Source organism: Desmodus rotundus, chromosome 4 (assembly GCF_022682495.2).
Source record: "Desmodus rotundus isolate HL8 chromosome 4, HLdesRot8A.1, whole genome shotgun sequence".
Lineage (NCBI taxonomy): Eukaryota > Metazoa > Chordata > Mammalia > Chiroptera > Phyllostomidae > Desmodus > Desmodus rotundus.
Genome location: NC_071390.1, coordinates 32,205,996 through 32,231,130, shown reverse-complemented (window position 1 = coordinate 32,231,130; position 25,135 = coordinate 32,205,996). Strand labels below are relative to the sequence as shown.

The 25,135-nt window shown below is 42.3% G+C and overlaps 1 protein-coding gene across 5 annotated transcripts in view; it reads right to left on the bottom strand.

Annotated features, from left to right (window-relative positions):
• SGMS1 (sphingomyelin synthase 1) overlaps positions 1 to 25,135 on the bottom strand; it is a 277,512-nt gene that overhangs the window by 224,310 nt on the left and 28,067 nt on the right. For 4 of the 5 annotated variants that reach the window (XM_045197750.3, XM_053922520.2, XM_024563486.4 and 1 more), the window contains exon 2: positions 15,187 to 15,282. The gene's annotated coding sequence lies outside the window, so the exon portion shown is untranslated. Of the gene's footprint in view, positions 1 to 5,535; positions 5,629 to 15,186; positions 15,283 to 25,135 lie in introns of all 5 variants that reach the window. The other variant, XM_071221223.1, reaches the window with a different exon arrangement.

Below are 25,135 nucleotides of genomic sequence, written 5' to 3'. Positions count from 1 at the left end.
AACAGCCACACAGAAAAATGAGAGAGAAGCTACCACCACGCATTCTACCAAAGGGCCAGCCAGGCATCTCTGTCACCAGAAAAGAGCAGTAAGGGGCATTTCCTGGCCGGATGGCCGAGTAAATCCAGGTCCACTGGTGAAGGCCGCCTCTTCCAAGGCTCACATCCCTTCTGCCAGGCAAAAAAGCAACTCTTAAAACCACCACCATGGCTCATAGCAATATTTTTTCTGATGCATCACCTTGGGCAAGGTAAAGAAAAGAAAAAATAAACAAATGGGACTACAAACACAAGAAAAATAAACAAATGGGACTACATTAAACTAAAAAGTTTTTGCACAACAAAGGAAATCATCATCAATGAAATAAAAGGCAACCCACGGAAAGGGGAACATATTCACCAATGATACATCTGATAAGGGGTTACTATCCAAAATTTATAAGGAACTCATATGACTCAACATCAAAGAGACACAACCCAATTAAAAAATGGGCAAAGGACCTGAACAGACAATTCTCCAAAGAGGACATACAGAGGGCCAGTAGACATATGAAAGGATGCTCAAAGTCACTAATCATCAGAGAAATGCAAATTAAAACCACAACGCAGCCCTGGCTAGTGTGGCTCAGTGGATTAAGCACCAGCCTGTGAACCAAAGGGTCGCTGGTCCGATTCCCAGTCAGGGCACATGCCTGGGTTGCAGGCCAAGTCCCCAGTAGGGGGTGTGTGAGAGGCAACCATACATTGATGTTTCTCTCCCTCTCTTTCTCTCTCCCTTCCCCTCTCTCTAAAAATAAAATAAAATATATAATATATATTTAAAAACCTGTCTTTAAAAAAATGCCTTTAAAAAAACCACAATGCGATATCATCTCACACCTATCAGAATGGCTATCACCAATAATTCTACAAACAACAAGTGTTGGTGAGGATGTTGAGAAAAGGCAACCCTCTGCACTGTTGGTGGGAATGCAGACTGGTGCAGCCACTGTGGAAAGCAGTATGGAGATACCTCAGAAAATTAAAAATGTATCTGCCTTATGACCCAACAATTCCACTTCTGGGAATATATCTGAAAACACCCAAAACACTGATTTAAAAAAATATATACGCATCCCTTTAGTCATTGCAGTGTTATTTACAATCTCCAAGACTGGAAGCTGCCTGAGTGCCTATCAGTATACGAATGGATAAAACAGCTATGGTACATTTACAGAATGGAATACTGTAACACTTGGCCGTTAAAAAAGAAGAAAATCTTACCTTTTGAGACAGCATGGATGGGCCCACAGGGCATTATGCTAAGTGAAATAAGCCAGTCAGAGAAAGGCAAATACCATATCATTTCATTCATAGGTGCAATCTAATGAACAAAATAAACTAACAAACAAAATGGAAACAGACTCATAGAGAACAAACTGACAGCTGCCAGACGGGAGGGGTATTGAGGGGCTACGTGAAAAAAGTGAGAGGATCAAGCGCAAAAATAAAACCCACAGTCACAGAAAGTCGTATGGTAGTTACCAAAGGGAAAGGGGGGAGAGGGTAAGAGAGGGAATAGAGGGTTAAATGGTGATGGAAAAAGACTTGACTTGGGGTGGTGAACACACAATACAATATACAGATGCTATATTATGGACTGCACACCAGAAACCCATATAATTTTATTAAACAATGTCATCCCAATAAATTCAATTTAAAAAATTTTAAAAATAAAATAAATTTTTTACAAACAACCACCATGGGATTAGACGTGTAACCAAGGATACTAGAGTGCTGCATTATAGAGGGTACCCCCCAAACTGAACAAATCCAAGTCTATGCAGCCTCCTTTTGTGGGTGGGGAGTGAAAGGGCGGTGAAGAGGTGAGACCTGCCCTCTGCTCATACCATGACATTCTCATTTGCCAAAACAAGAGAAAAAAACTCTCAATTCTTTGTCCAGAAAATGATAAAATTCGCATGCTTCAAGTGTGCTTTGCAGCATTCTAAAGGTCTCTTCCCATGTGGGTCAGGGAGGGAGGGGAGCGAGGGCACAGGAGGGACCTGCCACCAGGGCAGTGTTACAGTCATGCTCTTCGGACTGGGTTTTTGCAAAACAAAAAAGTATCGGAAGAACAGCTTCCATCGCTAAAATTAAGAGTCTTTGACCTTGCAAAAAATAATAAGAAATATTGTACTCCAAAGACACCTAGTTTATTAACTTTTTAAACTAAATATGAATATATTATGAAAGTTAGATCCTTTTTGTTTTCCTCTTAACTTCACCTTCTCTGTAATCGCTGGTCCTAAACGCCCCTCATTCTCCTTTTCCCTTTAATATAGATAGTACTGACATAAGCTACAGGACTCACCTTCGGTAGTAAAACAGAACACAAATCAGAATTTTTAACCCTGAGAGACTCCTGCAGAATACCTAGCACCCTGACTAGCTTTCTCAAGATCTCCCTCCCCCATCAGCACTGTTGCTGGCAGCAAAGCACCTTGCTGGGGGGCTCCAGGGAACCTATTTGACCTGGAGAGTTGGGGCCCAAGCAAACATTTCCAATACCTTCTGAAAGGCTATTCTATGTTCTACAGGAAATCAAAAGAAAAATACATGAAGGAAAGTAGCCGTTCATCCAAAAAAACACACGCTTCTGGCTTTCCCAGAGCTGTTTGGCTCCCAGGGTCCCAGCTGCATTCCACATCCTGCTTGAGCTGTCTCTGATAGAGCACCACCCTCAAAGCCGTCGGGTGTGGTCTCTTCCTTTCCTTCTGCATCACACTTCCCATGTTAGAGAGAGTGGGAACCCCCCCAGATGATTCTCTAACCAAAGCCAAGTGCGAGATGATAAACACCCTCAACTACCAGTCTCACTCAGCCCCAGTTTGTAATCCAAGAGATGCCCCACACGAAGGTGGAGGACAGGCATGCTAGAGCAGTTCGCCCTGCAGCTGGCTTCTTTAAACAGAAACACAGTCCGTTCGTCCTTTTAGCGACCAAACAGTAAACCTCTAGAACAATGTTATAACCATGGCCTCCACAACAGGCATCAGATCCTGGGAACTCACATGGAAAGCCAACAACCTTTGAAACCCCTCACCAAGTACTTGACGTTGATATCAGAGCCTCTTAAAACTCACCCTTGTCCCCACTATCCTCCCAGCAGATACCACAGCTGCAGCTAGAGGAACACACCCCTTTCCGCAGAATAGCCAAATTCCATAAATGCCACCCTTTCTTCTCATCCCCCTCCAGGGGCAGAGAGAGTCCCACAATGGATAGAATATTTCATTCACGCTCTGTCTAAAGAGCAATTTTTCCATGGAGAAACTGGGTTGTTAAAATTCTCAACCAGATGAGGGGCCTATTCATGACAATCTCAAATCACAAACGCTAAAGCTGTAGTCTGTAGCACACATTTTTTGAGCTGCAAAGTCACATATCTCATAAACTTAACCCTTCATTTCCTGACAGCACCTTTCATATCATCACCCATTACTCTATCATATCTGTATGTGCTAAACTCCTGGCAACAGAAGTTTGTTAAAGAATACAAATTGTAATTACCACAGACTAATGCCAACATCATGTTGGCAACAGAAGGGAATTTTAAATAATAATTGCCCTGCAGGCATATCATTTACATCACTTGGAGCTCTAAGTACGCGGTTCTTCCTCGATTCTTTATCCAGTAATCTGTAAATACTGCACAGAGCTGGGGCTGCAGACCCTGGGAGCGAGGCAGCTCCAGCAAGATCAGAAACTGCTAGTTTCTGCAGTTCTAGTTCCTTTTAATTAAAAAAAAAAAAAAAGTTTATTTTCCTGTGCCCGCTCACAGAATTTAAAAGTCTTTCAAAAGATTCAGGCTACTTCACCTAAGCCAAGGGTCACTAAGGAACTATTTTGGCTCACGGTTCGACTAGAGCTTTAACAGCGCAAGTGTGGCCCCAGCAGCAACACCCATAATCAATGATGATAAAACTCAGGAAGCTCAGCCCAAAACACTCTAGCAGACACAGCCCCAAGAACTAACTGACTTCAGTACCGTATATATGGAGACATACTTAGAAGGCACAGGGAAGAGAGAAAAATAGAGAGAAAAAGAGGAGATGCTAATTTAGCAAAAAGGGACCTTTCCTGAACTATGAGAATTCATAATTTATTTATAGTTAGTGTTTCTTTTTAAACTAAACAAGCAGGCATCTCCACAGCACTGTGCTTCCTATTAATTTTAATTCAACCTCAAGACAATAACTAAAATTACCCCTAGATTGTCAGTGGCTTTAATAAGTGACTTTCTAAACTTAGAAAACCTATGAATGTAATTTCCTCAAAGGTTTATGGAGTAATAATAGGCTGGTGCTTTTAAGTGGAAAGCAATTTCTCGGTTTTGCACACAGCTCTGCACGAAAGGATGTATCTTGGGCAAGCTTCCACAGCAATCAGCATGGAAGCAGAGAGGTTTTCCTTTCCTTTCTCAGTGGTGAAGTGACAGCTACTGAAGAGCTGTTACTGCACAGAGCTGCAAACCTGAAGAGAACTGCCGTTATCTAATTATCAGCCAGGGCCAGGCGAAGACCACGGCACTCCTCCAAGAGTCCGTGCTCCAGGAAGCGAGAAGGAAGCACGAATATTTGACAGAGGACATGTCCAACATTCAGAGAGGACAGAAAGCAACTGAATTTGTCACCACAAGCAGCATGTCATGAAACAACCCAAGGTCAGTTGCCCGATATTAAAGGAACCACACTGCTCTCCTAAAAACTGCTTATTTTTGCAGAGACCTGCGATCAGAATTAAGGTTAGTTTTTTACAACAGTTTTTTACCTACTCGCTGACAATCGGAGCTTGAATGCTTTGCTGAAGCATTTACTAGGGATCGAAATCACAAATACAGCCTCACTCCCTATGCCGTATTTGTGTCCAGTCTTTCCGGCCTGAGGAGCGCCCTTCGTGGGTGGTAAAGGACGAATGGCATTAAACCCTATCGCTCGGCTTTGCACGTAGAAAGGCTTAATGTGTCAGCTGCACTTTCATCTAAGGATTATGCGCTCACGTTCAAAAAATTCCCTTTAAAACATCAATAGGGATGTTTTTCAAGGATTCTTATTTTTTTATCGCAAAGCCCAATTATTTATAAATGTATTGGTATTTTATATCTGACATGAAAGTGCTTAATGAAGAGGAAGAGGCAGCTGCTGCAGAGTTAACAAGAAAGCCAAGATCTCTGCTGAGACAATCTAAATATATATCATGCCTTAAAAATAAACGAACGCCAGCTAGTGCTCACCACTGCAGGTAAGTGTCTGACCACATGCCAAAGCCACAAATCCTGCCCTGGATTTATTTTTTAAGACTTCTACATTGACTTCCAGTTAGAGACAGTGCATAAACACACATATTTAGTTCGCCCTCCTAAAACCCCAATATAACAACAATAATTGCTTTTTAATGGCATAAATCCACAATGACAAAGATACCAGGAGAGATTAAAGATTTAAACTTTTTGAAGCTTGGAAATCACACAGATAGGTAAGGGCAACTGACTTACCAGCCCCAGAGAAGCCACATCATCCAATCTGTGAAGTCCCATTCTTAAACATGCACAGACATTCGGGGATCATCAGACACACAAAGAAAGTATCTAACAGGAAAGAGAAGAACAAACGGTATTTTTAAAAAGCAACTTAAAAATTATGTAGAAAAAGAAAGTTTAAAAAACAAAAAGGCATAGCATTCATCTCCTCAGAGAGCTAACAGAAAGTACTGTCATGAAATAAGATTCTATAAAATAGAAGCATTCAGAGAACAACCAAAAAAAAAAAGCTGTCAGAAAGTAAAAACATGATAACATGAAAAATTTAACAGAAGGATTACAAAGTAAAGAAAATATTCTAATAGCTTCAAAGCAGGTGGGAAACAGGAGAAAAGATAAGACAGTCATAAAACAAGTAAGTCAACATCGACCAGGAATTTCAGAAGGTACAAGCAGAGAAAACAAAGAGGAAAATCGGTAATGATATTCTTCAAAAATTTTCTCAAAATGAAGGACATGAGTTTCTGGCCTGGAAGTGCCCATCTGGACCTCAGCACGATAAAGGCAAACACACTCCCCACCAAGGGATGAGTGTGACATTTCAGAACATTGAAGATAAAGAGAAGAACTAAGTTCAAGAGAAAAAAATGAAAGGACTGGGAACCAGAAGGTCTTTGCTTCTCATCAATACTAGAAGCCAGAAGACAAAGAGCAAAGCCTTCACTATTCTGAGATTCAGAGATTTCCAATCTGGAATTCTACACGTACCCAGACTATGAATTAAATATGAATGTGACATTCTCAGATATAAAACAACTCAAAAGTCATACGTCCGTGTATTCTGTTAGGAAGGTTCCAGAAGATGTACTCTGATAAAATAAGGGAGTAAGCCAAGAAAGAAGACAATATGGAATGAGGGAAACAGGGATGCCAAGACAGAAGCGAGCTGAAATAAATCCCCAGGATGTGTTGAAGAGCCCCTCTCGGGATCTGCTGCACAGCGAGCCTGGAGAGGAAGCAGTCTAGACTGGGGCAGGGCATTTTGTCAAGAAGATAAAATGGATAAAATACCTAAATGTCTTAAGATATTGAGAAGACATTCACATGGAATACTCTTTGTGGCTAAATTAGTGGCTAGTGCATAATTTTCTAAAAAAACAAGACAATTAGTAAATCCAAGAAAAACAAAATTTGTTTGCAAGAAGGTTAATCAAACTATGCTACATATGGTACCTGTGAATCCTGTTTACAGTTTAAGATAAACACCAAATAAGAAACTGGGGAGGGAGAGGAACAATGACAGAAAGGGAACGAGAGGCCTTGTGGAACTAGACGAGCTTATACGACTTCAATAAAAACAAAAGCTAAATTTTAAAAAGAGATGAGCGTTACATCTACACTTAGTATTTCACTACTATATCACCTGACAACTTACAAAATATTTCACATGGGTCGAATCATTTCACTTGCATGAAATGATTACCTGCTTAGTGAGTTTACCTGCTTTGTTAGGTTACCTGCGTTGTACAGGTAAGGAAACCACCTCAGGGAAATTAAGAAACTTGATCACGGTGACTCAGAACGATGAAGTGGCAGAGGCGGGACTAGAGAGCACAGTGCGCACAGGTGTGTTTGCAATGTTTGGTGCAGTTGATACTGATGATGGACTGGGAGTCGGGAGCGGGATGAGCCACATCAAAGTTTGAAGTTCAGTGGTTTCAAACTTGAGTGTGCAGAAGGATCACCTGGAATCCCACTTATATGAGGTATCTAAGGTAGTCAAAGACATAGAGGCAGAAAATCGACTGGTGGCCACCAGGGGCCGGGGTGGGGGGAAGGGAGAGCTGTGGTTATGTGGGTGTAGAGTTTCAGATCTGCAAGGTGAAAAGTTCTGGGGATCTGTTTCACAACAACGCGAGTACACTTAACGTCACTGAACTGCAAACTCATGAATGGCGAAGACGGTAGATGTAATGTTAGGTGTTTTTTACAATTCAAGAGAAGACTCACCTAGAAGCTTATTAAAACACTGCCTGCTGGACCTCACCCGCAGGGTTTCAGTTCAGTAAGTTTGGGTGGGACCCAAGGATTTCTACTTCTAACAAGTTACCGAGTAATGCCGCTGCCGCTGCTGGAGTTCTCAGTCCTACCCGAGTCCCTAAACCAAGTAAACAAGCACACGAAGGAAGGGGGCGGGGCTGGGAGCCATGCACCTAGACCTGGAGTGCTTCCAAAGCCCTCAAGATGGTTCCAAGACGCAGGCAGTGTGAGAGGGCTCACGCCAGTGGGCGTGTGTGAACGCTATGGGCAGGCGTGTGGCCACACAGCCACATCCTGGCTGGACCTCCGTTTCATCCTCTGTAAATAATGGTCACAGAGATGCTAAGGATATTAAATAGGGTAATCAACAAAAGAACTCAGGGTGGTGCTCCTCACACAGTTACAGTAATGTTATTACTTTTGTTGTTGACATTACAGGAAATAAGGCTGATCTGTTTTTCTAGCTGTAAAATGGGGTCAGGTTAAAGACAATGAAGAAACTATTAATATTCAATCCGAGATTACTCAGCAAGGCCAAAAGCTCTCACGGAGCTAAGAATAAAGTAAGTGGGATTAAATCTAAGAACCGATTGATTCTCACAAGCATTTCACAAATCATGGGTCGTTTCTACCGAATTAGTAGCTAATCCCTTTACTCTCTGAATAGGTGTTGTTATTTAGAATATAAATATCTTTATAAAAGCAGGTGTTGGAATCAACTCTGAAAACATCGTTACCTTCATCTAAGGAAACAGTATAATGTGGTGTGTTCAGACACAGAAGATAATGTAAGACTCGAGCAAAAATTCCTGAAGACATCTACATGGTAACTTCTCGTCAAAAATAATGGAAAATGAAGACAAAGGCACAGTTCAGATAGGTCTGTTCATTCAAGAAATCTGAGTGCTTCCCACACACCAGGCCCAGTGGCAGCGGGGGAGGGCGTGCCACTGCAGACAGAGTTTTTCATGCAGTGCAGTGAGTGGGCATGGCGATGAAGCAAGTTTTGGGAATACTGAATAGCACCGTTTTTCCTCAAAATCACTACAGGAACAGCCAAAATTGTGGTCTCTGCTAAGTTTTTCCTCTTGTGTGCAGCTGCATATTTGGGGGCAGGGGGTGATGTATCACGGATTACCCACAGTGATACTTTAAGTTTCCAGTGTCCTGAGCCCACAGTAGTTACAAAGAAGTCATTGTCTTTGTCTTCAGAAAGCAACATGACCCTCCTTAGATGTCTGGGTCACATCAAAGTCTGAGTCTCCGGGGCAAGCCTTCTCCATTAAGTCATTTGAGTAACTTTCCCACAAAACATTCTTAACATTGTGGGCAAATATTCAGAATGAGGAAAACGGTGTCTACTTCTAGAGAGAACTGGCTAAAGGCCTTGGAGGCAGCATTCTGAGGTGGTCCAAGCCTTGCTCCAAGCCTTGTTACATCCTCACACCGCACTGATAGGTTCAGACTACCTCCCGACCACCAGTCTTAAGAGTCCTCTAAAGCTCAGAATACTGGATCCGATTAAACAGTGAGCAAACATTTCCCGAGTGAGTGCCCACCCTAGATGGGGCTGACTGTCCCAAGCACGTGCCCACCGGGGTGGAACAACGCCGGTGTGAGTTTCCTCACAGTAGTATTGCCTCATTATACCTGGGGGCACTCCGTATGTGGTGAGACAAAGATCCACTAGCAAGTAGGAGATACAAGTACTGCTGCCCTCTGTGTACTTGGGTACTTCCAAACAGCAGGCTACCTGGTAGGAGTGTTTTCCTCTCTGCTTCTTCAATTTATTATGAATCCAAACAGCCCACAATCATTATACAAAAGCAAGTGCAGGGACAAGAAGTCAGGAGACCCAGCTGCTACTGGTTCCACAGTTACGGGCCACGTGAGTCTGGACTCTGGCGTCCGTGCCTGTAAAGTGAAGAGGACGCTCTGCTGGCAGGGCTGTTCCAAAGATTAACAACAAGGGACAGAGAGACCAGCATGCATCAGGCACTGAGTGCCCTGCAAATACCCAATGATTTAACCCTGCCAGAACCCTGTAAGGTAGAGAGACACCTTTATCCCCATTGCACAGGCGGGGGAACCAGGGCACAGAGATGTTAAATAATTTGTCAGAATCTCATGTGGCTACTAATTGAACCCATGAGTCTGGCTGCAGGCGCTCTGAATCACTTCTTTATCCTGACTAACCCGACACTTCTTTCAGGTCAAACAAGACTAAACCTGAAAATGCTTTGCAAACCGTGAAAGTACTTCGTCTTATTCTTGTTGTTGTTATTATGATTTTGCCTCCCAGCACCCACGAACCCTCCTGGTAACTGCCCCGGTTTAGTTCTGGAAGGACTTCCTCCCTGCTGCCATCATCGGAGCTTTGTCTTCAGCTGGAGACATGCGGCCTTCGGGCTACAGGGGTGGAGCAGGTGGGCGGGGCACTGCAGTCAGGACAGGCCCCTGTTCCTGGCCCCACAGACTGGTCCAATGCCAGGCACAAGGCCAGGAACGTTATCTGTACACTGTCTTGGATGATCACTATGATGATGTTAGCCCGGAGCTTCTGGAGGTCTCAATTTGCAGCCCAAGAACATGCAGCCAAGATGAAACTTCATGACGTCAATGGGACCCCAAATCAAGCCCTTCCTGAAGTCAGATCCCTCTCTAGACTTTCAATTAGCTAGGCTGATACATTTATTTCACTGAACACTGTCTGAAATTGGGTTTCTGTCACCTGAAGCCAAAAGAATCATCCTAATATAATAATCTTTCTAAACATCTTTTATTCTATCAAGCTATGTTCGTCTGCCTTTTCTGTACTTCGGTATCCTCCCCTCTCCGAAATAAAACACTCCGGATGCTGGAGGTCTTGGCACAAGAACTCCACCTTACATAGAATGGAAGATCCAGTTTTCTTAATGCCACAAATCAAGTGACCTGACTTACCAAGTTGTTTCAAAAACCTTTATTTTTAACCAAAGCAGTTAAGTCTGCTGTTTCCAGCTTTGTAAGGAAAACGACCGTGATATTTACTTTCTCTTGGTCTTCTCAATTCTCATTTTTCATTTAACCCTAAATCCAAACCACTATAAAAAGTTATTAAAATGAAGAACAAAACTGAATATCTAAAAACATTTGAAACACAAGCAGTATCATTTCCTCCTCACAAAAAGGAATTAAACCTTGACTTTTTAATTAATCTTGGCAAACCATGATGCAGCTCCAACCACATTCGCTTCACTATTCACTGCACCGGATGGCATCACTTCTCGTAGTTCCTGCAGACCAGGCCTCACCTCGGCGTGGCCATCCAGACCCTGCCTCAACAGGCGGCAAGTGGAATTCCACTGGACGTCAGACGGCTCCCAAAGCAATATGCAAACACTTTACGTATTTTCACATGTTCAAGTTATTACGCACAGCTAAATAACTTTAACTACAACATCCAAACAAACTTCCGATCTCACTTCCTAAAAGACTCTCGGGCTGGAAGAAGGCAATGTAGCCATTTTGGCTTATGATGGTTTACTGAGCTGGGTCAACTGCGCTTTCTTTTTATCTGTCCAAAGACAATCTGGGGGTGGTGAAGGGGCAAGCACCTGAGTGTCCACCCATAAAACATATATGAGCATATATGAAAATGGTGAGTTAATATGACACTTAAAACCAGCTCTATGTTCATTATAATGCCCTCGATAGGCTCCTTTTAGGAACAAACAGCCTTGGCTGTGTGGCTCAGTTGGCTGGAGCATCGTTCTGTACACCAAAAGGTTGTGGGTTCGATCCCTGGTCAGGACACATATAGGAGGCAACCCATTGATGTGTCCGTCTTCTGTGTCTTCTCTCTCTCTCTCTCTCTCACTCTCCCCCCCTTTCTCCCCTCCCCTGCTTCCTCCCTCTCAAAAAATCCGTGAATATATCCTTGAGTAGGATCCTAAGGATTTAAAAACAAACAAAAAAAGAAACAAATTTTTATGACCTCAAGTAAGCAAACAGATGAGCATGCCAACAGAGAGTCATTTGTTATGCTACATCCAATACTTTATTACTTTGTGTGCTGTTCCTGCTGTTGAGGTTTATGATTTCTCACTAAAGTCGCCTAAGGCAGGTCTCCCTCTCAGGAGCACGCCCGGAGCCCTTTCCCTTCCTCCTCTTCTTCCCCACCCTCCAGTCGAGTTACCTCTGCCTCTCTCTCTCCTGAGCTCCAAAGGTCCTTCTTTTGCTTCTGGAACTTGTTTCCTAGGCCTACGTAGCCCAGCTGGCTCACTTCTACTGCCTCTCAACTGTCTAAATAAACTTTCTCTTATAATTTGAAGACATAAATAAATTAATAAATAAATAACATAGCCTAAGATTGGAAGTCTGTTGACTTGCTTTGGTAAGCACCTCAAAGCTCACAACCCTATCCAAATACGCTAGCTTCCAGTCTGCCGTTACCGCATGTAAACAATTAGGACCCTAAACACGGTCATTTCTAGTAGCCATAGTACCTACACCTTATAACTGAGGCAACCATTAGCTTATATAATAAATATTAATCATGTTTCTAAACTTAATAAGTACAGCCAAAATATTAGTTTAAAATTGAGGGTTTGGTCATTCTATTTCCATATTACACTTTTGATTCATAGAAAGCACAATCCCAGAATGGAACTTCGAGTTCATAGGAGCTTCTTATAAATTCTTCAAGGGCAAGAATCATATCTGTCTATCACTATTTTATGCCTGCCATACAATAGGCACTCTATAAATATTTGTTGAATAAATAAAGGTATTAACACTAAAAGTAGAGGGTTCAGACTATTTTGAAACTACAGGGGTCACTATTACTATGTCCTTGCTTTTATGAAGTAAACCAGGAGTTGGCAGGCTTTTTTGTAAAGGGACAGATGGGAAATATTTTAGGTGTTGTGGGTCATATGGTCACTTACTACTCAACCCTGGTCTCTCTCACAACTAAACAACTCAGCTGTTATAGCACAAAAGTGGACATAGATAATACACAAACAAGTGAGCCTGATTGTGTTTGAATAAGACTTTATTTACAGAATCATCCATAATCCATGAAAACATTCAAACCCCAAGGAAACCACTTGCTTACAAATGAACACTCTATCCCCTAAAGGTTGGAAATTAGTGAACTTGGTAAATTCAGCCAGACATGTTTTGTTGAGTCAAAAATTGGGCAAAGCATATATTCTCATTCTTCACTGTGCCCATCACTCCTTACTGAACCAGCTAACTTCTGTCACGTTACACTCCTGGGCCCTGCAAGCCTCTGAACTTACTTCCTGAATTCTACATTACAAGTGGATGTGGCCTGCATCCCTGGGAATGTATAACCACAACACAGTCTCCTTAAAGCAAGCCCAGGAGCTTTAATTTTCTGCCTGTCATCTAACACCTAATCTCAACACCTAATGAGCCTTAACTACTCATCGGTTGCCTATTATTTGATGTATTCTGCATGGCTCCGGAAGGGGCTGTACAAGAGTGATAAAGGCAGATAAGAGGATGGGCCAGCAGGGGCGTGGTCAGTCACAGGGAAAGCAGCTGGAGTCACTACAGGACTGAAAAAACACACATCTCCCAACTGTGTCTCAATCTTCTCTCTGCAGCCTGGATTCCTCCTTCATCTCCCAGCAGAAGCTGGGTAAAGGTAGGACAACCTGGGACCACCTGGGACCACCTCCACTGTAGCCATAATGGGGATAAAAACTTGCTTAATCTTCATTTCTGCCAGAGGGTGCTCTGGGTGGGTAAACACAAAAAAATTACCTGCATCTGATAGAATGAACAAGCTGCTGTATTCCCACACGATGGAATGTTCAACAGCAATAAAAGTGAATAACCCATAACGACACGCAACAGTATGGCAGGATCTCTCCAGTACACTGTTAAATGAGGAGAGCCAGACACCAAAAGTACAGTCTGCACTACATATTACAGAGAGAGAGAGAGAGAGATAACAAAATGGATTTATGCTACTCCGAGTCGGGCAGTGTCTAGTGTCTAGGAGGAGGCATGAGGCTATGGTGGTAATGCTTTGTTTCCTGATCTGGGTGCCGGTTACATGAATGAGTCCCGTTGTGAAATTACGTTGAGCTGTACACTTATAACATGTGCATTTCTCATATGTATGTTCTATTTCAATAGAAAATAAAAAAATATACATCATTACCCCATACCTTAGTGGTCCAGGGCTAGAGAGCCAGTTGAAGACCCCATGCAGGGCCCCACATGCCTTCCCTTCGACTGTCCTTCAAGCCTTCTGCCTCATTTGGAGCCCCACTCAACTCCTCCTCCTCTTTTTACAGTATAACCAGATAGAGGCCAAGAAACAAAAAAGCAAACTAGACCACTCTGAACTGCCTGCAGGAAGCTCGTTCCTGCTCCTTCCGAATGCCAGTGTCTCTGGAAGAAACTTTACTGCTGTCACTGACTCTTTGTTCCACATGAGAAACTAGAATACAAGAGGCCTCCCTAAACGGCTCCCTTCAATGGGTTTCTTCTTTTTTTTTTAATTTTTATTGTTATTCAATTACAGTTGTCTGCATTTTCTCCCCATCCCTCTACCCCACCCCCAGCTGAACCCAATGGATTTCTTTAAAATAATGCTCTAAATGGGCAAGACTCATTTATAAACATCAATGAAGAAATGCTTAGATACTCAGAGACCACTTGAGGAAGATACCATAAAGAAAATGTAACTGAGATTAGAATGTAGAACAGCTGACAGCCATTCTGCAAGAACCACAGAGTTCTAATAACTGATTGTCTAATAGGCCATAATGTATAATCACAGCTGAACACATCTTTAAGATTTTATGTAAAGTTTCAATTCAGGTAGTCAAATTATGGGCTAAGAATCATTTTGAATCACTCTAATGTGGATTTTAATGTAGTAACCTCAACTTGACATTACCACTCATATTCTTTACACATTCTCCCAATAATTTCACGTTAAAAAATCAATTAGGGCCTTTGATCACATTAGCTCACAATGACTGGTCTCCTTGTGAACACTGATCAGGAAGAAGCAGGAGCCGTAATGAGATCCGATGACCTAACAACAAACATCAGCCCCCGAGGGGGCGGATGGGCAGATTACAAGGACGGGAGGAAGCACGGTGTCCTCTCCTACGCAGGCACCACGGATCATGCAAATTCCAATCCTTCGTACTCAGATGTTTCTCATAGCAAGTCCATACTGCCTATCTGTCCATTAAATAAACCACTGTTCAAATATTCTGTTAAATCTGACTTTATTTACTCCAGCTAATAAGGAGCATAAATTCAAAATTATATCTTTTAATAGGAAATTATAACTATGTTTAACTAAATATTATGGGTTGCATAGTTTATGAATGTTCTAAAATGCCTCTCAAAGAAGAATATCCTTTTTAGGAGCTGCATCCCCAAGAATTTAGGATAAAATGTCACAATGTCTGCAACTTGAATGTTTGGGCAGAGAAATATACAAATCTGTACACACACACACACACACACACAATGTGGCAAAATGCCAATTGTTAAGTGTAGGTAGTAGGAATTCCTGCACATTCCTTTAACTCTTTAGTATATCTGAAAATTTTTATAATAAAAAGTTACATAGAAATGTTTACTCACCTCTCAAGTGGATGGCTGTCTTCTTTCTCCTAATCAAAAGTGAACGGTGAAATATGCCCAAAGGCACATTCAGGGGTCGTTCATGCTGCCCTCACCCTGGAAGAATAAGCAAAACAACATGTTAGCACCAAAACTTTGTGTTAAGTTAATGCTACTTCACATGAAAAAAAATGTTCTCAACATAAGACAAGTCTCTAGATTAAAATACGACTTCAACCATCTCTTTTTTAAGGAAGGAAAAGAAAGAAAAGAATGATCCCATCTCATACTGAAGGTGAGGATCACCCCCCTGGGAACTTCTGGAACACAGGAATTCCTCAGTAAGTTTGTTTTCATTCACATCAATTTCAGGCAGTGACTAGCCCAAACTTCCACTCAAACAAAAACTGGAGCTTCAAGAACCTGCGCTTCACTTTGACTTTGGATTTCTGAGACCACCCCTAGAAGGCATCCACAGACCCACATAGAAAAGAACCACACCAGAACTGCTGATCCTCTGGAGTCCTTTCAGGAGAGGTATTTGGACCCTATCTACTACCATACGCAACGCCAGTACCTGCTATGGGGCACAGTGGTACCATGGTCTGCTAGTGGTATTCGCTGCTGCCACCACCACACCTCACATTTTGTCATTATCTATAACAATGGATCCTCCCCCCACCACCCTGTGAGGTCAGCAGAGTTCGCTGATTCCACTTCCCAGAGGAGGCAGCTAAGCATCAGAGATGATGTATGACAGGGGCATTCGAACAGAAAACACCTGAAATGAAACTCCAACTTAGGTCTCCTGACCCTAAGCGCAGGCTTGTCTCACCACATAGGTTATTCCCACCCCTTCTCACTGCCCACCCCCAACACGGTACTCTCCTAAAAACCAGCCTCAAAGCAAAATGGCCAAACAACACATTCACCTGTCACTGGGAGAGGGAGGGTGCTACAGTGTGTGTGTGTGTGTGTGTGTGTGTGTATACACACATATGAAACATATATGTGTGAACATATATACTTATGTTTCATTTCCCCCCTTTCTTCCTCAAGAAAGCACACTGTTGGCCAATGGAAGTAAAACCAGCATCACATGGCACCCTTGAAGATTTTTACCTTTGCCACAACAAAATGCAATAACTTGCTGTTGAGGACTTCCCATTTATTTTTGTAAAATGCAAAACACAATATAATATAATGGCATAGATGCTGCTCCACCAATAAAGATGGAAGCAGCATTAAAAAAAAACAAACTACAGTTGGGGAGAGTATAGTGTCCCTATATAATGGTCTAAAGTGGCCTTTCGTCTGCTGGTCACAAAAATTCTGCAAGCACAGAGGCTTAGAGGCATCAGTGTTCTAACCTGAACCTGGGAAGGTGCTGGCGAACAGAAGCCTGAGGAAAAGTAGCCAGGCAACCCCTGCACCTGGCTTTCAGTTCTGTCTCCTCCATCGTTAGCTTGAGTGAAAATCCAGAGAACCTCTCCAAGCCGCCTCCTGACCTGGGGGCTGGGACACCTGCTTACAAAGACAAGGCAACCCACAAAGACAGGATGTGACTCACAAGCCCAGCGCTCAGACCCCAGTGGCACTCACCAAGAAATCACGCCAGGAGCTACACAAAACCAGGGCAAAAACATGATGTACCTTTGGAAACATCAATTTTACTCAAAGTTTTAGTGAGCATAAGGAAATGAATCAGTAATTTAAAAGTTGTTAACATTAAAACAAATGTGCATTATGGAGTAGAATGCCATCAATGCATGAATTTTTAAGCTAAAACTCTAATCCTTACTTGCCTAGTTCATTTCTAGCTGTACCATTCATTACGTGTAGGGGGGAGAGTGAGGGGTGGACTGTCCCTTTTCATTAAACATGGTCTTTGAAGAACATGTGAAGTTGGCAGGAATTTTATATCGTGGCAAGCCCAGAATGCTACCAGTGGTCCTTGGTCTGCAGAATTCTCTTCAAAATCAGGAATCGCAGACTTCTGCCAGATCTAGGTCAGGTAACCTGAAGGCTGGACACACATAATCCCATCTCTACACCACCCCTCCTCATGTAAGTGTGACTGAAGTTCCTGCCTCCACTACCCTTCCCGCCAGCTCCATCGCCCCGAGCACACTCCTGCTGGGCAGGCTCCTGTCCCTCAGGTACCCAGATTACATCAGTGACTTTTCTTCAGCCCCCTCCTGACCGGTAAAACATTCAGCACTTACTATAATTTTCATTTATGTGGATGGCTGCATCATTACTAAAAAAAAGTAAGGTCACCAATTTAGTTTGTCTCTAAAAACTATTATTGTGCCCTGGCCAGTGTGGCTTGGTTGGTTGGAGCAGCAACCCGTAACCCAAAGGTTGCGGTTTGATTCCTACTCAGGGCACATACCTAGGTGGTGGGTTCAATCCCCTATCTGGACGCATACAGAAGGCAGCCAATTGATGTTTTTCTCTCTCCCTTCCTCTCTCTCTAAAGAGCAATGAAAAAAAACCCTTGGGCGAGGATAAACATGTAAAAATTTTATTGTAAAATATATTACATTAGAAAGTGCATAACCATGGCAGCCCACCTCCAAGACGGCCTCAGTGATCCTGCCTCCAATACTGATGTTCCTCTCCCACAATGAACAGGGCTGGCGTGAATAACCAGTAGGATGCTAGGGAAACGATGGAGTGTGACTCCAAAGGCTAGGGGAAGAGCAGCCTCCCCCTCACTCCCTTGGGAGGACAGCTGGCCACCATGCCGTGAGGACCCTTAGATGCTCGAGAGACAAGCCCACACGCTGAGTAACTGAGACCTTCTCAAACAGCCGAGGGAGTTAGCCCTCTTAAGAGCAGCAGATCCACCAGCCCAGTCAAGACGGTGGCTGCTTCAGCTGCTATCTTGACCGCATGCCATGCAAGACCCCAAGTTAGGGCCACCGCGCTAAGCTGCTCCTGACTTCCTGACCTACACAGAAGCTGTGAGGCCACGGATGTTTATCAGTGTTTTCAGCTGCTAGGTTTTGAGGTAATGTTATACAGTGATAACCACATGTCAGATTGAAGAACGATAAAATAAAGCCCATGTGCCTAATACCCAGCCAATGGTGCTGGAGTTCGGGTTTGGTGGGTTTGTTTGTTTGTTTGCAAGACCAGAGTGCCCCTTCCTCTCTCACCTTCTACTGCCCCTCACCGTAACCCGCCTCCCTGCAGATAAACACCAGCCTGAATTCTGAGTTGATTACTCCTTTGCTCCTCCTTATGGTTTTACCACATAGGTATTCTCAATACATCGCTATATATTGCCCGGTTGTAAGCCTCATATAAATTTAAACAAACTGTATGTATTCTTTTTAAAACTTGCCTCTTAAGATTTTTAAATTCATCCCTGTTGACTCATGGCTGTAGTAGATTTTCCCCCCACTATATATTTCTCATTGTGTGAACATATCCACAATTTACTGCTCTATTCTACCGTTGAGGATCACCTGGGGAGTTCTCGGTTTTTTGCTGGCTGAATAATGCTGCCATTTACAGCCTAGTGCTCCTCGCCCAGAGAACCCAGCAAGTTTCTCCACGGCACATACCTAGCAGAGGGGAGCTGGACTGGGATTGCAAAATTCAACTCTCCTGAGGAATGTCAAACTGTTTTCGAAAATGGTTGTGTACAACCAACTCTTAGGCCACCTTTCTTGACTGTCTCCAAATAAAAGCCATGCCTGTTTTGCAAAAGCTTTCAACCAACAAAAGAGAAAGTTTTTCCTATTTGCAGCGTCACTACTGCAAATAAAGAGTACTCCAAAGTAGTGACCCGGACAGCTGCAGGGTATTAGTCACAAGACATCAGCGCAGACTTCGGAATAACGGTGCAGACCCTGTCAGCGCCACGGACGCCCGCAGGGAGAAGTCAAATTGGATTTCTAGACCGACATCAAATTCACAGCTTTCCTCCCGGTGGACTCACACACATGGTCCCATCTTATTGCTGTCATCTCGGAGGGAGAAAAAAATTAACTCACATGCAACCCAGCCAAATTCAAGATTCAAGCAGGAGAGCCAAATCATTTCAATAAAACTGCATTTTGGGTTGTTTGTTTGTTTTTTAACAGAGAGCTGGTTGTGTTTTTTAGAGATTCACCTATAACATGAGATTTTTATTTACGATACTTAATTTTATGTGTAGTAATTCTACAAAAAATACACATGTATTCTCTGTACACACAAAAAAGTTCTTTTAGATCGGTTAATTCAATTTCTTAAATGGCAACAGTAATTTTTATGATAATTTATCTGTATTTCAAGTAAAAACAATATCAACATTTGTGTTGGCATTAAGTACAAAAAATGAGGAACTCTTTCAGTTGGAGCAGAAAGGAGAGGAGAAAATTACTGTAAATTTCAAGGAGGTTCGTATCATGTCACTGCAAACAATAATGGCACCAGACTACCAATATGAGGTCATTTCAACTCAACCTCTTGACAGTTCTTATTTGTCTCTTTCCAATCACTTATCCTTATGAGGTAGGGACTAGTACTGTGCCCTTTTTACAGATGGCGAAAACTGAGGCACAGAAAGCAATTCAGCTGTGCACACGCAAACAGCTGACATGTGGTAGAATAAGAACTTGAACCCAGGAGGTTTACTCCAGAATCCATATTCTTAAGCAGCTTTTTCAGCCCCCTAGACCAGTCAGAAGGCTCTGCTATGGTGACAATTATTTAATGGCTACCAGTTACTAAGCATGTACAATGTGCCAAGCACTTATTAAGTGCTCTGCTGCATTATTTCTAATCCTCCCCACATCTCTCCCAGACCTGTGTTATTCCCATTTTATTACAGTTGAAGAAACTTAGGCTCTGGAAGTTTAAGTACTTGACCAAAATCATATAGGCAATAACATAAAATGGTGGAAAATACCACTTGAACCTTGTCTCTGACTTCAAATTTCATGTTCTTTCTACAGTGGGCCTCCTGCACAAAATAAAATGACCTCATCCAAGGCTTTGTGGTAGCAAAATTTGACCTTAGGTCCCAGAAAAGCCCCCCGAAGGAAACAGATGCCATATTGGGAGAAGGTGTGCTGGCCTTCTGAATGAGCAGTGGGTGGCAGCTGCCATACCTTCCTCCAGGCAGAGGTGGAGTGGGTGTCAATAAGACTGGCAGGCACAGTCGGAAAACCAGGGCTCGACACCACCTGCTTACGGGGTTACACTGGGCCGGTCGAATGGCCTCTCCACACGTGTTCTCATCTGTAAAATGGGGCTATCTTTTTAAAAAAAAAATTCATTGAACTTACTGAGGTGACACTGGTTAATGAAATTATATAGGTTTCAGGGATACAATTCTATAATACTCGTACATCATCTGTATATTGTATTGTGTGTTCACCATCCCAAGTCGTCTCCTTCTATCACCATGTAAAATGGGGCTTCCTTTATTTCAAAGGGTTGTTGTGAGGGTTTAAGAGCCTAACACATAAAAGGGACCTGGCACACAGTAGGCATCAGACACATGCTTAACAATCGCAGAAGTGAAAATGTGCTCTAGCTCTCTCATAGGAAAAAGCAGCAAGTCGATTTTAACAATAATACCCTTGCTTCCACAACGCCTCAAATATTCCATGATGGATGATCGACAATCTGTTAAAGACCATCTTTGTATCATGATTTTTTAAATTAATACTACAATTTCCTCTTTCTGTCCTAACCTAAATAGAAAATTTTTGCCAAGTAGATCAACCTTTTATGGTATTAGTAAAAATTAAGACATTCTTTACATAAACATTGGAACTGGAATGCACTCAAAGTAAAATATTTGGCTCATTTAACTTTTCTGTTACTGACTTCAGAAAGTCTTAGGCAGTCATTTCAAACAGCAACATCTCTTCAAAGTACTTCCAGTTTCCTGGAAATCATCCCAAATTACCTAGTCAATAACACACACACACACACACACAAAGGCTTGATTAAAAGACTAGTAAAGGACAAAAATAATTTCAGCAACACTCATACACCAAAGCAATGGGAAATAAGGTTCCTCCACAGTAGCCCTTTTGCATACCTAACATTAGGTGACGTATGAAATGTGAACTTAGAAACAGACCACTCAGGTTAGCTACCAGCAATCTCCACAGTAACTGGTCCTCTTCGCATTTACAGGAAGGAAAAGGTCGTAGTAGTAACTGCAGCCCTGTAGGTAGGTCTGCTCTGCAAAATTGGCCCAATCACATCTTTCTTGACTAAATGATGCAATAAATCAGTAAGCTACACAGAGGAAACAGAGAAAATATGTTCCTCAGAAGAAATATGCTGAATCTTGTGTTGGTTCTAATATCTGATCCAGAATGAAGTGGGAGACCCACCACGGGACACTTTTGCAGAGGGAGGTAGCCAATGAGGGGCAGAAACAGCTTCAGTGAAATATGACATATCTGAAGAGAAAAGGCGCAGCCACTGCTAATGGCTTCTCAGTATATATCACAGACCAGACCTCCTGCCTAGCGCGAGTCCTACATTGTTCTTTAAAACCCTCACTCAATAACCTTCAGGGGAGATAATATAGCTCCCTATTTAACAGTTGAGTAAAATGACTCAGAGATTAAATGACTTGCCTGCAGTCACAGAACTAGTAACTGGGTATAATAACTGGCTCATAGCATATGCTGGGTACTCAGTAAATATCTGTTGAACATGAGGTCTTTAGTTCTCCTCCACGGAAATAGAAAACACTATTCACCTCCTGAGGATTTGGTAAGGACAAAATGAGATTATGTACGTAAAGCTCCTAGTTCAATGCCTTGACCTCTGGCATACACTGTGGTACATGGGCAACAACATGGACATAAACATCCAGGTGCAATAACCACCTGGAATAGGGTTATTATAATGACAGTGGGTATAGCAAACATCATAATGGATAGAAGATATACAGATATATAAATATATATAACAGGCAGAAGAATGGCAACAAGGAATTGAAATGACGACCAACATTATTAATCATTAAGGAAATGCAAATTAAAATCACAAAGAGATACCATTTCACACCTCCCAGAATGGCTGAAGTTTAAAAACTGGCAATATAATTTATGGCAAAGATGCAGAGTAACTAGGACTCTCACACACTGCTGGGGGGAATACAGTGATGAAGGGGCAAACAAACTGTGGTACATCCATACAGTGGACTACTATTTAGTAATAAAAAGGGACAAGTTACAGACACACACAACATGGATGAATCCCAAATGCATTATGCAAAATGAAAGAAGCTATCTCAAAAGGGCATAGTCTCTATAACCCTCCTTACATGATATTCTGGGGAAAGTAAGCTCATAGTGACAGAGGAAAGGTCAGGGTTGCCAGGAGTTCGGGGTGGGGGAGGGTTTCACTACCAAGAGGCAGCACTGGGGAATTTGGAGGGTGGCTGTCCTATATGCTGTCTGTAGTGGTGATTATATGCATCAGTGCATGGGGTGAAACTCACAGAACTATATGCTCAAAAAATGGAATTTTTATTGGTAAATTTTTTAAATCATCGAAGAATAAAATGTTTAAATCATAGAAAGAATTGGTAGGTCTTGGTGAATGAAAGTTGACATTTGTATGAAGGAAGGAGGGGACATGTGAGGGTCAAGTAGCTCTGAAGTTCTTGCCGAGGAAAAAATAATGGTACAGGAGACCACGAAGAGTCAGTGTGGGGGCAACACAGAGGCTCTGAGAGGTACGGAGGGTCAGGAACCTTGATTTCTAGCCTGATTTCACCAAACGATGACTGCGTGAAATCATACAAGCTACATCATTTCCCCCTCTCCCGAGCCCTGGTTTAGCTAATTCTAAAATGAGACAGTGAAGCAAATGATCTGGAAGGTTCTTCCCCCGCTACAAACATTCAAAAGTCAATCTGCTTTTAAGCTATGGAGTCTAGGAAGACAGCAGGACAAATACGTAGGAATACCCTGATATGGAAAAATAGCTATGCACCCTCACAAATGCCATCAGGCAACAAAATAAGGTGAAGACCGCTGACGCGTGTGGATAGTACAGTGATGGTGGCTGAAGTAGCCAACAGCAGGAAAAAGACAGGAGAAGACTCAGAGGATCACCTTCTTGCATAACAGAAGCCAAGAAAATATCAGTTTCATAGGGGCAGGGGATGAAGGGTTGGAAAAACTGAAGCATCAAATGTTGAAAAAGTCAAGACAAATGAAGCAGACCAGCACATGACACAGAATTCCACTTCTGGGCATTTATCTGAAGAAACTCAAAAAACACTAATTCGAAAGACATACGCACCCCTATGTTTACTACAGCATTATTTACAATAGCCAAGATATGGAAGCAGCCTAAGTGTCCATTGATAGGTGAATGAATAAAGATGTGGTACATAGATACAATGAAATATTGCTTGGTCATAAAAAAGAATAAAAGTTTGTCATTTGTGGTAACATGGATGGACCTGAAGGGTATTATGCTGAGTGAAATAAGTCAGACAGAAAAGGACAAATACCATATGATTTCACTTATATGTGGAATCTCAAAAACAAAATAAACAAACAAAACAGAAACAAACTAATAGATCCAGAGAACAAACGGATAGTTGCCAGATGAGAGGGAAGTTAGGGGGATGGATGAGAAAGGGGAAGGGATTAAAAAGCACAAGTTGGCAGTTACAGAGCAGTCACAGGGAAGTAAAGTGCAGCACAGGGAACACAGTCGGTAATACTGTACTAACCCTGTATGGTGTCAGACGAGTACTGGGCTGGCTGGGCTGACACTTCATATGTCATATAAATGTCTCATCACCATGCTGTGCACCTGGAACTAATATATTTTATGTCAACTGCAATTTTTTTAAGATTTTAAAACAAACAACAGAGTGTACAGATATTTCAGAGATCGAGAGAGTGAGTGACTGCCCACAAAAGTAACAGAAAGGCTTCCATCAAACTTTGCATGCCGTCTGAATGTACCTTGATTGTGTCCCAATTGTTTTGCCCTTGTATTTTCAATCCCACTTTGCCTTCATCTTTTCTGTTAGAAGCCGAGAATTTAATAAAACATGTATGTGTAGTTTTCCTGCAATAACCTGCGTCAGAGGCTGCAATTTTCAAAATTTAGAATTTCCTGGAAATTAAGAATATGACTGTTAAGTGCCAGTGAGCCCACTAACGCAAAGACTACAGAATTCTAGAATGGAAACAAACATTTTATTTTTAAAAGATTTAATAGAATGTAAAGAATACAACTTAAGAATTAAGATTTTATTGTCACCTTATTAGTGTGTGAGGCAGAAAAATAGCTTGAAGTCAATAATATTCCCAAACTGACCAACCAAAATGTGACAAATCCTTCACCTCTGTCCAGAGCATGCCCCAGAACACGACTTAATGAGCTTCAACTCTTTCAGCCAAAGGAACCCAGTGAGACACACCACTCTGAGCATTTAACCAGAACTGAAGGAAAACTAGGGAAATCAACACTTCTAAAGTACACCTGTGTGGACTCTGAGACAGAAGATACCTACCAAGAAAGACTGCCGGTGGCTAACTGTGCTCAAATTTAAAAGAAGATCCTCGTGGCCATTTCTAAACCTGGGCCTCTTGTGCAAATCACAGTTCCGGGAGAAACCTGCATTTGTTGCTGCCATCTGAGCCAATCCTTACAAAGGAAATCCCGGAATCCTATTTCAACCAATAGGATTGAGGTTTCCCATCCAATGAAAACTGCGCAGTTATATCCCCATGAGTACGTACCTTCACTGACCAATGACAGTGACTACATTCTGACAAATCTGGAGAGTGCCTTTTGGACCAATCAAATTGCAACAATCCAGAGTCCTCATTTGTATGAGGATGGACCAATCGGGGACCACGGACAGGGACTTCTGCTTATGTAAGCCAGCTCCTCTCTGGTTCCAAGTGTGCACTTTCCTTTTCCACCAAAGACTGAAGATTGCATTTTTCTGACCCTGAAGTCAGAGCTA